Source organism: Saccoglossus kowalevskii, chromosome 5, assembly GCF_978046115.1.
Source record: "Saccoglossus kowalevskii chromosome 5, keSacKowa6.1, whole genome shotgun sequence".
NCBI lineage: Eukaryota > Metazoa > Hemichordata > Enteropneusta > Harrimaniidae > Saccoglossus > Saccoglossus kowalevskii.
Genome location: NC_140645.1, coordinates 33,618,213 through 33,634,270, shown reverse-complemented (window position 1 = coordinate 33,634,270; position 16,058 = coordinate 33,618,213). Strand labels below are relative to the sequence as shown.

The window sequence follows — 16,058 nt, the reverse complement described above, 5'->3', positions numbered from 1 at the left end:
CCCAAGCTCAACTCTGGAAGAAAAAAAATACTATCTTATTTGAGTTAACATTCGAGTACCACATCTTGCAGTAATCGTACACTGCGTTTAGCGCAGATTTCAATTCGATAGGTGACTCTGCCATTAGAGTGTCATCGGCATATAAAAGAACAAGGATTTTTATTGAACGTTTCCACATCAATACCTAATGTTGCATTAATGTCAGTCAATATCACACTTAGTCCTTCGTAATAACGGTTTAAAAAGTATTCAAAATAGTTTAAATAAATAACAAACAACCAAGGAAAAATGTTTTCATTCTGGCGACCCCCAATATTGCACGGGAAAAAACTTGATACGAGACTAACTATTTTAACACATGATTTAATATAGTAATTCACATTGCATATTACTCAGCGAGGTCACTTTGACCAACAGAGAAGATCGGTTAATAAGGTCGAATTTAAATCAACGAAGGCGCAGTATAATTGTTCAGGACTTCTTGTTCAGGATTGGTACAATTCTAGCATGTAGTACAGAAGTGGGATCAAGCGTAGAATAACCTTCTCTGAAACCCGCTTGTTCGAACCCCAAAATACCAATACCTTCAATATAATTAGATAACCTGTTATCAATTGTAGATGTGAATAATTTAGAAAGACAGCGCAGAAGATAGACCCCTCTGTAGTTGTTAGGGCGGACTTTTTTTTAATATCGGGCTAATCATGCTAATGCACCAGTCTTTGTGAACAACACCGGGGTTCAAAACAATTAATGAGATCATTTCACCAGGACATTTGTTAAGTACTTGTTTATAATATTGACAATGCAACACGTCATGTTATTTTTGAGTTTTTTAATCCGATTATGGATTTCAATGAAACTGAATGCATTGGTTATAGATTCGTTAACAGTGTGAGTGGCATGTTACGGGTCGATGTCAAATGTATTGCTAATAATAGGCGGTTTCTTGCAAAGTTTTTGTAAATGGTCCCTAAATGTGTTTAGATGTGTGATTTTTGCACAATAAGACTTTTGGATGGGGTGATGAAAGTAATACTTAAATCACTTGTCATTTTGTTCATTTCGAGCTGAGTAGGTTGCTTTTTAATAGGTTACTTGTTAGTTTATCACTGCTGTCAATATTTGAATACAAATTTCATACAAATGTGAATTTACCCGCTCGGGGGCGCTGTATACATTAGGTACAGCAAATTGCTTATTGAAGTCAATCGTTTGTCATGTAATACTGGGATTGAAATAAAATATTCGTCAATTCATATTTGTATGGACGCATCACTCGTTCTCTTGTTGTGTTGGCAAATATACACAGTGTTCACTTATACACCATGGAGGTATGGAGCGGTCTGTGCATCTGGTTGTGCGTTTTACTGTGGGTCAATTTCCCTGTGCGATATTCTACATATGCATCAGTTTGCTGCTTGAAGAGTTGTTTTATTTAAGTTGATCATAGTTTATCTAAACTTTTAAAATAGTCTGCTTAATATGGACATATAGCCAAAGTCTGTTTATACAAAGTGAACAGCTGTTCGCTGGTGTATATGTTTAGCCATGGAGTTAACAAGATTTCTTCGTCATTGCTGAACCTAGCTCTGATATGGGTGATATATCAATTACGATTTGATGAGGTCTCAATGAAAATAGCACAGCAACTTATGAAAATATAAGGCAAACCATACTTAGGTAAAAACATAAACTAGTTATTAAATGATTACCGTGATATTTAAGTCGACCGCAAGGAACCAAAATCATAATCGTACCAAAAAACGTCTTCAACTATCATTTACGTAGTGCCGCACATACTGACATCAAACGCTTTTGTAATGTGAGCTACGGAAACATACAACTAAGCCACTAAATATATATCTACTTTACTGAACAGGACGTTTAATTGTACATGATTCGCGTACTGGTCTGCAACAAACACAAGTATATTTGTAAAATTCATCAAATGATCTTGTGATAAAGTGCAATGCATTGTAGCAACATATGTTTGTTTGAGACGCCGGCTGCACACGGTTAGTGGTAATGCCTGACTTGGTCAATTTTCATATGTAAATTTCCTCACTAACTAGTATAGATTTGAATCCACCACACGTTAGGTAAATATAAGACAATACACCAGATGCTACAATTTTCAGTGATTAGAACTATTGAGGATGAAAATGCCGGTCATCAACAGGTATAACATACTATATCATGTGATTAGAAAATCTAGTTTTTTTTAATTTATACAATAAAGCGCCATTTCAATATATTGTGTGAGCTATTGCAGGATTAAAATTTATTCAATGTCTATTTATATCAGAAAGATAATCTCATGGCTTGCAATTTATGTCCGTGTTTTTGTTTAAAAATTATAATGTTAATGTTTTTACTTCGGCGAAAATTACTAAAATAGTTTATATTGATGAAATGTAATTTTTAATAAACCAACGAGGATATGATTTTTTGTCGTTGATTTGTTTGTTGGTTTGTTTGTTTTGGTGGGACTATTTTGAAAGAAAGAAGACCTAACGATTATATTAAAAATGCATAGGATCAAGCTAGAGGTATTAGTAAAAATAAATACTTCGTCACTGTGGCGAGCGTTTGTTGATTGCAAATTATAGGTTGGCTTTCTAATTTTATTATTTCTTTGATGTTCTACCACCATAGTAAGTATTGTTTATCTATTATTATAAATGTAGACATATTTTTACATGCATGCATTTCAATATGCATCAGTTTTAAATTTTACATAAACGCCAAGATCAACTGGGAAGAAGCCTGAACTCGAGTATTTGGGGTTGCAGATCTCACCAATGTTTTCCGAAAGTTTTATGCTGAGATGCGTAGTCAAGCAGCAGAGAAGAACGGGAGAACGAGTCTCATTGCAGTGCGAACAGCGGTCAACCGACACGGTAACTCACCATAATATAATCGCAACATGAATATTATGAATATTATATCTTTGAATTATATGCATACATTTTATGCTTTACTTTTTGAATGCATTTCTACAAGTACTATAATGTGTCCAAAAAAACGAAACTAACAATAATGAGTGCAATGGGCGACGAAACGCACTGCTGTACTACAAAACACAAATCCATTCAGAATAGATAGTAAAGTTTAACCAAGTGCAGGATATACTGTCATGGTATGTGTTTGTAATTGCCACGTATTCACTTCATAGTTAAAAATAAACACCTTGCGATTATAATGACAATGTTAACTTGTTGCATGAAGTATATTATAACCCAATAATGAACCCGGGCCTTAACAAAACGTCTCAAAGTCATTTGGACTTTAACTAATGTCTTAAGGGCGAATTTTCTGAGGCAACGCTATGTCTCCTTTTACATTGAAAAGAACAACAACGACCAATTGAATGGAGTTTATTCGATGACATTCATTGATAGTTTCATATGAATTACTACAATGTTTAGAGATGCTATGGAGCATTATAATGGCCAAGACCATATCTTTTTTTCGGTGCTTTCTTAAACATTGGTTCATTCACGCTCCCACTGTCATCACTGTTTCTTCTTGGTGATCTCTTTTCGTGTGAACTCCTTTCAGAACTACTGATAGCTGTTTCTACCATATGTGCACACAATGTGCCCAGTGTAATCAAAGCCACCAACATTACCAGTCGAGTTGAGGCCATATCTATGTGAATGACAAGTATATTGTTCAAACTTGATCCAATTCAGGCTTAGAATATTGATTGCCTTTAATCACAAATGCGTTCAATTAACGGAAATTTCGCATGGTATAAGGCTACTATAGATAGAATTGAGATGTTACATTATTGTTTTGAAGTGTAATCATGTAGAATAAATTCAATTGAATACACATACTCACTATTCAGTGTTGAAATATCAGCTCCTTCAGTCACTCACATATGCTAGTATTTCAAACGACGGGATTGTGTATATTAATACTATATCTATTACTTTGCATTATGTTAAAGTTGGTGGTCTTTGTGTACGCATGCGCGAGAGATATTTTGAGCAACTAATATATTTTCCCACAATGAAATGAAACTCGATCACAATAGCATCAGATTAAATGTGCAAAGGTATTCGTCTTTGTAGCAGACGAGTACATGGATCGTGAAACACTAAATATCCTTTTGTCTGAAGTAAGATTCATTGTATTAACTGGGGCAACATCTGCAAACTTCCTACCATTTTAGCATGGCATGCCTTTTAGTTTAATATGTTTTTTCCGCGAACCATGGTAGTTACACCTGACTAGATGTGATTCATTAGCTGGAAAATGGTATATCGCAGAAATGGAGCTGCGGATACACTGCAAGCCACATGGGTATAATTATAGGTTCTCTCCCAATATGTTTTGAGGTGAGTGAACTGTATTGCTTCAGTAATCTAAAGCATCGCTTGATATTCACTGCTTGTAATATTTATGAATTAATATTAACACTAGATGCTATTCACTAGTGTCAAGAGGTCTATATATATTTGTATTAAATCAAAAATAATTCATACAAAGTGAATAGAGATGCCAAACTGTAATTTGTTTGACATAATCATATATATATATATATATATCACTTGTTGTGGGTCCTTTGCATGGGTCATTAAGGCATTGGAAATCATTAAGATGGTTATCGTTACAAGACAACAATGTTCGGATGTCAAGCCAATAACAATTGGACATCCAAGAACCATAGAGAATTTATAAATAAGGGAACAAACACATTCATCATACACGCACAGTACTAAATAAATCCAAATTTGAATTAACTGCAATACAAAGAAATCTAACCAAACGTTTGGCAAAATACACAATGAGAGTATGGGTATAACCATGAATCAAAAATCTACAAATAGCTTCACAAAATCGGCTAATTAAATATTACTGCATTGCCTAATTATTTTAGACGGTTTTGATAAACGTAACCGCAGATGAAATATGCAGGTAAGGCAGGGGAAACTGAAACCTGGTTGTTTGCACGAGTAAGATAGATATACTTTACAGGACGTAACGATGTCGAACTGGAGCAACAAACGTTGCAACAAACTTCAGACGGCATGGTTTCCAGGGGTGGCTCACATCACGAGAACGTTGTACAGTACCATAGCTGACACTAGAACGACCAGAGAGTAAGTTCTCAATCACGAGTTCATTGGTGACGTTATCTATTGTATACCGTACTTCTGGTGGATCATCCAAAATGCAGCCCCAGGGCGCGATTTCTTGTTCAATTTATAGGGAAATATATGTAAATCAAGATGACATCACTTTGTTTACACTACTCATTTGTAATTGGTCGAAACCAAAAGAATTGCGAGAAACTACCACATCAGGTGTCATACATCATAGTTATACAACTGAATACCCTTAAGACAACAGTAATGTTATGCAAAATAACAGAAATGCATAATCAAGTTTTTTGACCCGTTCATCAAAGTTTATTAACCTCAAGTTCATACAGGGTGCTGGAATCATCGCGGCATAAGACATTCAAGTTTATACCACAGCAGAATCGCATGTGGCGTTATTCTGATTCCCGGGAATCATAAAGTCTTTGGTACCATAGTATTTGAAGACAAATCTCATGCCAGGCAAATTCTTTGTCGTTCAATCAGGCTGCTCCCCTTGCGAGGAATGTGAGGAATATGTAATATTTATGAATAAATAATAACACTAGATGGAGCTGCGACTAGACTGAAGCCACTAGTAACATGTTGTAGGTCCTGTCCTATTTCATTTTGAGGTGAGTGATTGTTATTGCTTCATTAATCTAAAGCATCACTTGATGTTCACTGATTGTAATCTTAATGAATTGATTTTAATATATTATTTTAATTTCAATACTAGATGTGATTCTCTAGCTGGAAAATGGAATATTGCAGAAATGGAGCTGCGGCTAGGCTGCAAGCCCCAAGGGTACAAGTTGTAGGTCCTGTCCCAATATGTTTTGAGGTGAGTGAACTGTATTGCCTTATTAATCTAAATCGTCGCTAGATGTTCACTGCTGGTAATATTTATGAATTATTATTAACACTAGATGTGATTCATGAGCTAGAATATGGTATATCACAGAAATGATGAAGCTGTGGCTAGACTGCAACCCCCACAGGTCAAGTTATATGTCCTGTCCCAATATGTTTTGAGGTGAGTGAACTGTATTGCTTTATTATTCTAAGGCATCACTTGATGTTCACTGCTTGTGGTATTTATGGAATAATTTTAATATTTTATTTTAATTTCAACACAAGATGTGATTTACTTGCTGAAAAATGTAATATCGCAGAAATGAAGCTTTGGCTAGACTGCAAGCCCAATGGGTACAATTTATAGGTCATGTCCCAATATGTTTGGAGGTGAGTGAACTGTATTGCTTCATTATTCTAAGGCATCACTTGATATTCACTGATTGTAATATTTATGAATTAATTTTAATATTTGTTTTGAATTTCAACACTGGATGTGATTCACTAGCTGGAAAATGGTATATAGCAGAAGTGGAGCTTTTGCTAGCCTGCAAGCCTCATGGATACACGTTATAGGTCCTGTTCCAATATTTTTTGACGTGAGTGAACTGTATTGCTTTATTATTTCAATGTATCACTTGATGTTCACTGGATGTAATATTAGATATGTTTAATTATATTAAAATATTCCTTTCATTAGTTAATAGCGCCCTCACTCAAAATTGATTAGAATGCTTTAATCAAGGTGCATCTATTGGCTAAACTTGTACATACATGCAAATGAATATAAGAAGAATTAATGATGTAAGATGTATTGGGGGGATTTCATGTTTGCAATGACAGGTTGCAATGTGCTATCTGGTTCATTTCAGGATGCAGCCTGATATTTGTTGCTTTCTTGTTGTTTAATTATGGCTAAAATTGTTGTTGTAGGTGAAAGGTGTATTTGTTGGTTGTTGGATCATTGTTTAGACACGCTGCAGCTTTAATGGTATAGTCAAAATCAAAGTTGATATGATGGTGTCGTAGATCCTGGGACCTAGCCATTAAATATGATGTCGGGAATAAATGAACAAGCTTTTTTACTTATTATTCGCATTATTCGAATATGAATTGGAAGCAAAATCTAGTCGTTGTATTGTTATTTTTCTAAAATATTTTGTTTGAATGTCCTGAAATGTCCTGATAATGATTTTAAAATATTAAGACGAAATAGTGTCCAACAAATTAATTTGTATATGGTAAATTTATTTTAAAGAATTCAGTGAAAATATTATAAAATAAAATAAATTAAATAGAAAACTTATGTGGACTTTTGTTTCTGAAAACATGGCTGGCCCACTCAAAAATATGAAGACATGAGTTCTGCAGTTCTTTTTTAAATCGTTTTATTTGTGTAAATAATGGTATTTTAAAGACTACAGACATTAAAAAACTCACAGTGCAAGACTAGTTCAACATCATGTCTCTCATCTTGCTTGAGCGTGAACGTACATGGTTAGTGACTAACTCTAATTGTTGAAATATTAGAATTTCTTTTATTTTGAAAAGTGAGAGCCTGCTGCATCACACAGTTAGTGGAAATACCTGACATGGTCGAAGTTCATGTGTAATTTCTCTCACTAACTACTATAGATTTGAACCATGGAGGATGATGAATATGCAATAGAAAAACAGGTATAACATCCTATATCATGTGATTAGGAAATCTTGTTTTTTAATTGATACAATAAAGGGCCATTTCAATATATTTTGTAAGCTATTCAGGATTAAATTTTATTTAATGTCTATTAATATCAGAACGATAATCTTCTGATTTTGTTTTAAAATTATAATGTTAATGTTTTTACTTCAGCAAAAATTACTAAAATAATTTATATTGATGAAATATAATTATTATTCAGCCAACGAGGATTTGTGTGTTGGTTTGTTTTAGTGGGGCTATTTTGAAACAAAGAAGACCTAACGATTATATTAAAAATGCAAAATAAAAATGAGGAATACAAAATATGTCCATCTATTTTTGTTAAACATGTACTCTTGAGAGGAACCATTATAATTTCCTTTGTATCACCAAAATACGTTAACTATATACTCATCATTATGCATCAAGTCTCTTCTCGCCATGTATTTGTATAACCAGTTGTTTAAAGCCCCTTTCACAATTGGCGCCTCACTCGTGCGATAATTTTTTTTTTCGAAAATATTTGTTCCGTCCTGTTGTAGAAGTGTTGTCTTTGAGTCGCTAGCAATGTATAAAATCGTATGAGAGGTTAACGACCACTGCACCAGGATACAACAGTCGTGAGACGTAATCGTGCGATTATTTTCATGTTTCCGGGTGCAACAGTCGTACAATGGCTGCAACGGTTGAACGATGATGCGACCAAGTCGCACGACATATGCGTTTTATAGCGCCAAATGTCGCGCGACCTAGCGACCCGTTGTACGACTACTACAAATAAATAAACGCTGCTCGGACTGATAAGTATGATATATTGAAGATAATATTAGGTAATCGTAGTCCTAAATAACTATTAAAAATAGCTAGACGTTTCGAGCAATGGCTCTTTATCGATAGCATAGAAGCAAGTGTGATAACGTACAGGTAGAACATAGGAACGTAAGAACGCGCATGAACTATAAGTTAGAATCACAAAAAATTCCACAATAGAACAAATAACGCGCCTTAGGTAGTGAGCTCAACAAATGAGTTGAACTGTTTGTTAATACCATGGGGTTCTTTAGTTCCAAGGCGGAATATAGTTTCCTCCTCGACACGCCTGAGCTGATTTTCGTCGCCATTGACAACACATACACCAGAAATAGACATATCTGTAATATTATGTCCACTAGAATTAAAATGAAGTGAAACCGGATAATAACGATTTTTCTGTCTAGTTTGCCGTAGATGCTCAGCAAACCGATCACCCAGTCGACGAACTGTAGAACCAATATAAAGTTTCCCGCATCTAATACATGAAATGCAATATACAACATTCATAGTGATACAACTGAACGGATATTTGACCTCAACATCTCCCTTGGGACCAAATATACGATTAGTGTCTGTAATAAAAGGACAAGTATTACACCTAGGACGATTACACGGGACAGAACCATATTTCTCAGGGTCTCCCCTTTCACCCGTATGCACCAATAACCTCCTTAAATTAGTGTCACGGCGCCAGGCAGTAGTAGGCATTAGTGGAAACGTAGAACTTGTCTCCTCACTGGTCTGTAAAATGTGAAAATGTTTGTACATAATGTTTTTAATCCTGACATTTAAAGGATGGTACGTAAGTGCCAAAATTACACGATCCTGATTGTCACGGGAAACCGTAGAACCAATACAATCAGTTCTTGACATTGACACAACCTTGGCCAATGCTTTCCCAGTGACATTACGAGGATAACCCCGTTTTCTGAAATAATCACATAAAATCCTCGCCTGGTTACGGAAATCAGTATCATCGCTGCAAATACGACGTACCCGGAGTAACTGCGAGTAAGGTATGGAGTCCTTCATTCTAGTAGGATGTGATGATTCATACTGTAAATAACAATGTGAATCAGTAGGTTTTGTGTAGATAGATGTAGAAATGCGATCACCATCTACCTTAGTAGAAATATCGAGAAATGGTAGTGTTATTTCTGATATCTCATGTGTGTATTGTATGGCGGGATTAAAGTTCTTCACAAAGTCAATGAACTGTAATAACTCATCCCGACTGCCAGACATGGCACCAAATCCATCATCAATGTACCTGACATAAAATTCAGGTTTAGTGCCTTGAAAGGACGAAAAAATTAACTCCTCTTGATATGACATGAATAAACATGCATAGCTCGGACCAAAACAACTGCCCATAGCCACACCTCGTTTCTGTATATAATGTTTACCATTAAAAGAAAAGCAATTCCCGTTCAAAACTAATTCCGCTAAGCGCACCAACACAAACGTAGGAGGATCCTTAACTGTCCTTTTATTCAGAAAATGCTGTAAAGCCAACAGTCCATCAGTGTGCGGGATAGATGTATAAAGGGATTTTACATCCATAGAAAACAAAAATCTGGGTATATCCGGTGTGAAACGAAATAACTCTAGTTTCCTAAGTGCATCATTTGTATCCTGAACATACGTAGGCTGTGACGCAACAATAGGTCTCAACATTGAATCCAAGTATCGAGCTATGTGCTCAGTCGGACAATTACATGCTGAGACAATGGGTCTACCAGGGTTGTTTACCTTGTGAATCTTAGGTAATAGATAAAAGACTGATGTCCGTGGTCTGCGCACTATAAGATTTTTGGCCTCTATCGGCAAATCACCTTTAGCAATATAGCCATTAACCACATCACCTATTTCCCGTTGTATTTCATTCGTAAGATCCACATCAAGTGCCCGGTAGGAGTCTGTATCCGATAACTGCCTCTCTGCCTCAACCAGATACAAATCTCTACGCCAAACCACCACTGCTCCACCCTTGTCAGCTGGCTTAATAACAATCTCATCACGTCGTGACTTAAGAGAATTAAGAGCGTCACGTTCCTGACGAGTTATATTGCTATTTTGCCATTTCTGATTATTAAACTTAATAGTATGTATTTCTCGTCTACACACACTTATATAATGATCCAGAGTATCATTACGACCAGGTGGTGGTGTCCAATAGGACACAGATGGTGGTGCTCCAAATAAACGAGCGTTGTGAATAGTATCCATGTCCTGGCTAGCTTCATCGCGATCGCGATCAGCGTCCTGCGCATGGTACTCCTTCAGTCTAAGTCGGCGAAAAAAACTGTCAGCGTCGCGTTTCACCTGAAATTCATTTACTCTAGATTTAACCGGAATGAAATTCAGTCCCCGACTCAATACGCTACGTTCGGATACACTAAGAGGGAGGTCCTCAGGGATAGTGACCACCCGGCGAACATTTTCGCGCTCAGCAAAAGGCAACCTGTACTCACCCTTTTCTTCAAACTTACCTGCACAGAGTCTGTTCAATTTCATTAATTTGCGTCTCCGCAAAGCATGGTATAAACGCATATTCAGAGAATGAACAGCCGTAAAAATTGCACTTATCTGGGTTGGTCGGCACAGGTAATATAATGAATCCAATGAATCGAGACGCTGTTTATGGTGAAGCTTACATTTAAAAACATTGTCCCGAATAGTAGAATTCATCAGGCTGCGCGAACACCTATTAAGGCGTTGATTACAGTGTCGTAGAAAAGCGTTAGATACACTGCTACTTGCCGCTCTGAAGTTAAGTCTAAATCCAACAGGAATCACTTTTTTCCGAAGGCAAGCATCAATGAAAAATATGTGGCTGGTACATCTAGTCTTCCCAAAAGTCGCCTTGCAAAATCTGACCGCGACAGTTCTTACATTTTCCGGCAGACCCCTAGTACTCTCCACAAACAAACGATGTGCATGGCGTTGATGGAAATTCTTACCCGATGACATTAGTAAGATAGCAGCAAATAGAAAAATCGTAATAGTAGTTTATAAATAAATAAACGCTGCTCGGACTGATAAGTATGATATATTGAAGATAATATTAGGTAATCGTAGTCCTAAATAACTATTAAAAATAGCTAGACGTTTCGAGCAATGGCTCTTTATCGATAGCATAGAAGCAAGTGTGATAACGTACAGGTAGAACATAGGAACGTAAGAACGCGCATGAACTATAAGTTAGAATCACAAAAAATTCCACAATAGAACAAATAACGCGCCTTAGGTAGTGAGCTCAACAAATGAGTTGAACTGTTTGTTAATACCATGGGGTTCTTTAGTTCCAAGGCGGAATATAGTTTCCTCCTCGACACGCCTGAGCTGATTTTCGTCGCCATTGACAACACATACACCAGAAATAGACATATCTGTAATATTATGTCCACTAGAATTAAAATGAAGTGAAACCGGATAATAACGATTTTTCTGTCTAGTTTGCCGTAGATGCTCAGCAAACCGATCACCCAGTCGACGAAATGTAGAACCAATATAAAGTTTCCCGCATCTAATACATGAAATGCAATATACAACATTCATAGTGATACAACTGAACGGATATTTGACCTCAACATCTCCCTTGGGACCAAATATACGATTAGTGTCTGTAATAAAAGGACAAGTATTACACCTAGGACGATTACACGGGACAGAACCATATTTCTCAGGGTCTCCCCTTTCACCCGTATGCACCAATAACCTCCTTAAATTAGTGTCACGGCGCCAGGCAGTAGTAGGCATTAGTGGAAACGTAGAACTTGTCTCCTCACTGGTCTGTAAAATGTGAAAATGTTTGTACATAATGTTTTTAATCCTGACATTTAAAGGATGGTACGTAAGTGCCAAAATTACACGATCCTGATTGTCACGGGAAACCGTAGAACCAATACAATCAGTTCTTGACATTGACACAACCTTGGCCAATGCTTTCCCAGTGACATTACGAGGATAACCCCGTTTTCTGAAATAATCACATAAAATCCTCGCCTGGTTACGGAAATCAGTATCATCGCTGCAAATACGACGTACCCGGAGTAACTGCGAGTAAGGTATGGAGTCCTTCATTCTAGTAGGATGTGATGATTCATACTGTAAATAACAATGTGAATCAGTAGGTTTTGTGTAGATAGATGTAGAAATGCGATCACCATCTACCTTAGTAGAAATATCGAGAAATGGTAGTGTTATTTCTGATATCTCATGTGTGTATTGTATGGCGGGATTAAAGTTCTTCACAAAGTCAATGAACTGTAATAACTCATCCCGACTGCCAGACATGGCACCAAATCCATCATCAATGTACCTGACATAAAATTCAGGTTTAGTGCCTTGAAAGGACGAAAAAATTAACTCCTCTTGATATGACATGAATAAACATGCATAGCTCGGACCAAAACAACTGCCCATAGCCACACCTCGTTTCTGTATATAATGTTTACCATTAAAAGAAAAGCAATTCCCGTTCAAAACTAATTCCGCTAAGCGCACCAACACAAACGTAGGAGGATCCTTAACTGTCCTTTTATTCAGAAAATGCTGTAAAGCCAACAGTCCATCAGTGTGCGGGATAGATGTATAAAGGGATTTTACATCCATAGAAAACAAAAATCTGGGTATATCCGGTGTGAAACGAAATAACTCTAGTTTCCTAAGTGCATCATTTGTATCCTGAACATACGTAGGCTGTGACGCAACAATAGGTCTCAACATTGAATCCAAGTATCGAGCTATGTGCTCAGTCGGACAATTACATGCTGAGACAATGGGTCTACCAGGGTTGTTTACCTTGTGAATCTTAGGTAATAGATAAAAGACTGATGTCCGTGGTCTGCGCACTATAAGATTTTTGGCCTCTATCGGCAAATCACCTTTAGCAATATAGCCATTAACCACATCACCTATTTCCCGTTGTATTTCATTCGTAAGATCCACATCAAGTGCCCGGTAGGAGTCTGTATCCGATAACTGCCTCTCTGCCTCAACCAGATACAAATCTCTACGCCAAACCACCACTGCTCCACCCTTGTCAGCTGGCTTAATAACAATCTCATCACGTCGTGACTTAAGAGAATTAAGAGCGTCACGTTCCTGACGAGTTATATTGCTATTTTGCCATTTCTGATTATTAAACTTAATAGTATGTATTTCTCGTCTACACACACTTATATAATGATCCAGAGTATCATTACGACCAGTATCACTATGAATGTTGTATATTGCATTTCATGTATTAGATGCGGGAAACTTTATATTGGTTCTACAGTTCGTCGACTGGGTGATCGGTTTGCTGAGCATCTACGGCAAACTAGACAGAAAAATCGTTATTATCCGGTTTCACTTCATTTTAATTCTAGTGGACATAATATTACAGATATGTCTATTTCTGGTGTATGTGTTGTCAATGGCGACGAAAATCAGCTCAGGCGTGTCGAGGAGGAAACTATATTCCGCCTTGGAACTAAAGAACCCCATGGTATTAACAAACAGTTCAACTCATTTGTTGAGCTCACTACCTAAGGCGCGTTATTTGTTCTATTGTGGAATTTTTTGTGATTCTAACTTATAGTTCATGCGCGTTCTTACGTTCCTATGTTCTACCTGTACGTTATCACACTTGCTTCTATGCTATCGATAAAGAGCCATTGCTCGAAACGTCTAGCTATTTTTAATAGTTATTTAGGACTACGATTACCTAATATTATCTTCAATATATCGTACGACTACTACAACCGATCGTACAAGGCTACGACCCAGTGTGCGACACACCGCACCACCTGTCGCGCGAGATGTTGGCCTATAAATACGATACGCGATGCGACTTTCTTCATTACAACTGCTGATGCCTGACGAGACGCTGCTACTGTGAACAAGACACAACCAAAATACAAGCATCGGCATGGCCCCAAATAAGTCAAGGAAAAAGAGGAAAAATCAGCCTGATAAGGAGGAAGGGCCCCAGCCTATACCCGTGGCCGAGGAGAAAGCTACTGCTTCGGTCATAGCTGGTGACGAGGGTGATGAATTTGGTGAAGCCCAGGAGCTTTTGGTCGAGCAGCAGCCATGTTTACAGTATGGATGGTCCAGACATTTGGGATGAAAGCTCAGGAGTTCTCGAGCTTATATTGGGGTGAAAAAAAATCGTACAACGTTGCAAAGGGGGCAAGAAGGTCTTCCAATAGTCTTAGGGTGGTACAACGGGACGCATCATCGTACGACATGAAAATACTCGTGCAACACTCGGTCGGGGTCCTACGAGTGCGTGCAAAGTCGCACAACACTCGTACTGCCTGTCGTGCAATTATTTTTCATCGCGTCAGTCGCTCAAAATATCGGAGCAGCAGGGTTTTTCTCCCGACCGAGATGCGACAATTTTGTCGCATCTGGATCGTACAATAAGTGGTACAACGGCTACAACAAGTCGGACAACGGGGAAAATTTCGAGTCGCAAGCCGTTGTAGTCTGTTTGGCACCAATTGTGAAAGGGGCTTTAGTAACATTGTGCCTGATTATTCGTTTTCCCATTCGAGTGTATTGAGTGTAATGTCTTTTTATATTAGTACATGAATCATTGAAATACATGTGAAATTAAAATGTTTCGATAATTTGAAAGTATTACACCGAAAATATTAAAATATTGGTGGTCACATCCCGAATTTTGGCCTCAATGTCACACTATCGCACACCCACGTCTCAGTGTATTTATCTTCACTAATACCTCTACCCTATTAGTATGCACTGTTATTATAATCGCTTGGTGTCATAAAAATTACCACAAACAAACCAACAGTCCAACAGGAAAATAATAATAAATAGTCATATAACTGTTTTGATAATTTTCACTAAAAAGACATCATTATTCATTAATCTTACATTTTTAAACACAAACACACATCTATAAATACTAATACGGATGCACATACCATTCAAACCTAGAAGATTATCCGATTGTAGTAAAAATAGATATTAGAGTAAATTTTAATCTTACAATATTTCACAAAATGTGATGGAATGACTATCAAATTCAGAAATATGATTTTTAAATTATATGACATTGAATGCTTATCCCTCACATATTCTAATTTTTAATCAGTGCAAATTATAGCATCAGTCATATTTACACATCATGTGATCAATTCAGATCTAATCTAGTTTGTCAGGGCATAATAATGCATTATATCTTTGAATTGTATCTATATATATTATGCATATGAATGCACTTCTACATGTACTATAATCTGTTAACAAAAACGAAACTGGCAATTAATGAGTGCAATAGTCGACAAAACGCACTGCTGTACTACAAAACACGAATCCATTCAGGATAGATAGTAATGTTCAACCAAATCCAGGATATACTATCATGATATGTGTTTGTAATTGTCATGTATTCACTTCGTAGTTGAAAATAAACACCCTGCGATTATAATAACAATGTTAACTTGTTGCATTAAGTATATTCAAACCCAATAATTAACCAGAGCTTTAACAAGACGTCTCAAAGTCATTTGGACTTCAACTGGTGTATTAAAGGCGAATTTCCTGAGGCAACGCTATGTCTCATTTTACATTGAAAACAACAATGATCAATTGAA

General features: G+C 36.8%; 3 long non-coding RNA genes across 3 annotated transcripts; 2 read left to right on the top strand and 1 right to left on the bottom strand.

The window, feature by feature from the left end:
- The first annotated feature begins 2,572 nt into the window (after positions 1-2,572).
- On the top strand, positions 2,573-2,842 carry LOC144363116 (uncharacterized). The gene is made up of 2 exons (XR_013422690.1): positions 2,573-2,657; positions 2,796-2,842. It is a non-coding gene; the product is annotated as an uncharacterized LOC144363116 (long non-coding RNA).
- Positions 2,843-3,364: 522 nt separating this feature from the next.
- LOC144363079 (uncharacterized) lies at positions 3,365-4,202 on the bottom strand. The gene is made up of 2 exons (XR_013422682.2): positions 3,850-4,202; positions 3,365-3,654 (listed from the first exon to the last, which is right to left on the bottom strand). It is a non-coding gene; the product is annotated as an uncharacterized LOC144363079 (long non-coding RNA).
- Positions 4,203-5,455: 1,253 nt separating this feature from the next.
- Positions 5,456-7,037, top strand: LOC146746081 (uncharacterized). The gene is made up of 4 exons (XR_014929569.1): positions 5,456-5,728; positions 5,833-6,338; positions 6,457-6,547; positions 6,882-7,037. It is a non-coding gene; the product is annotated as an uncharacterized LOC146746081 (long non-coding RNA).
- Positions 7,038-16,058: the final 9,021 nt, after the last annotated feature.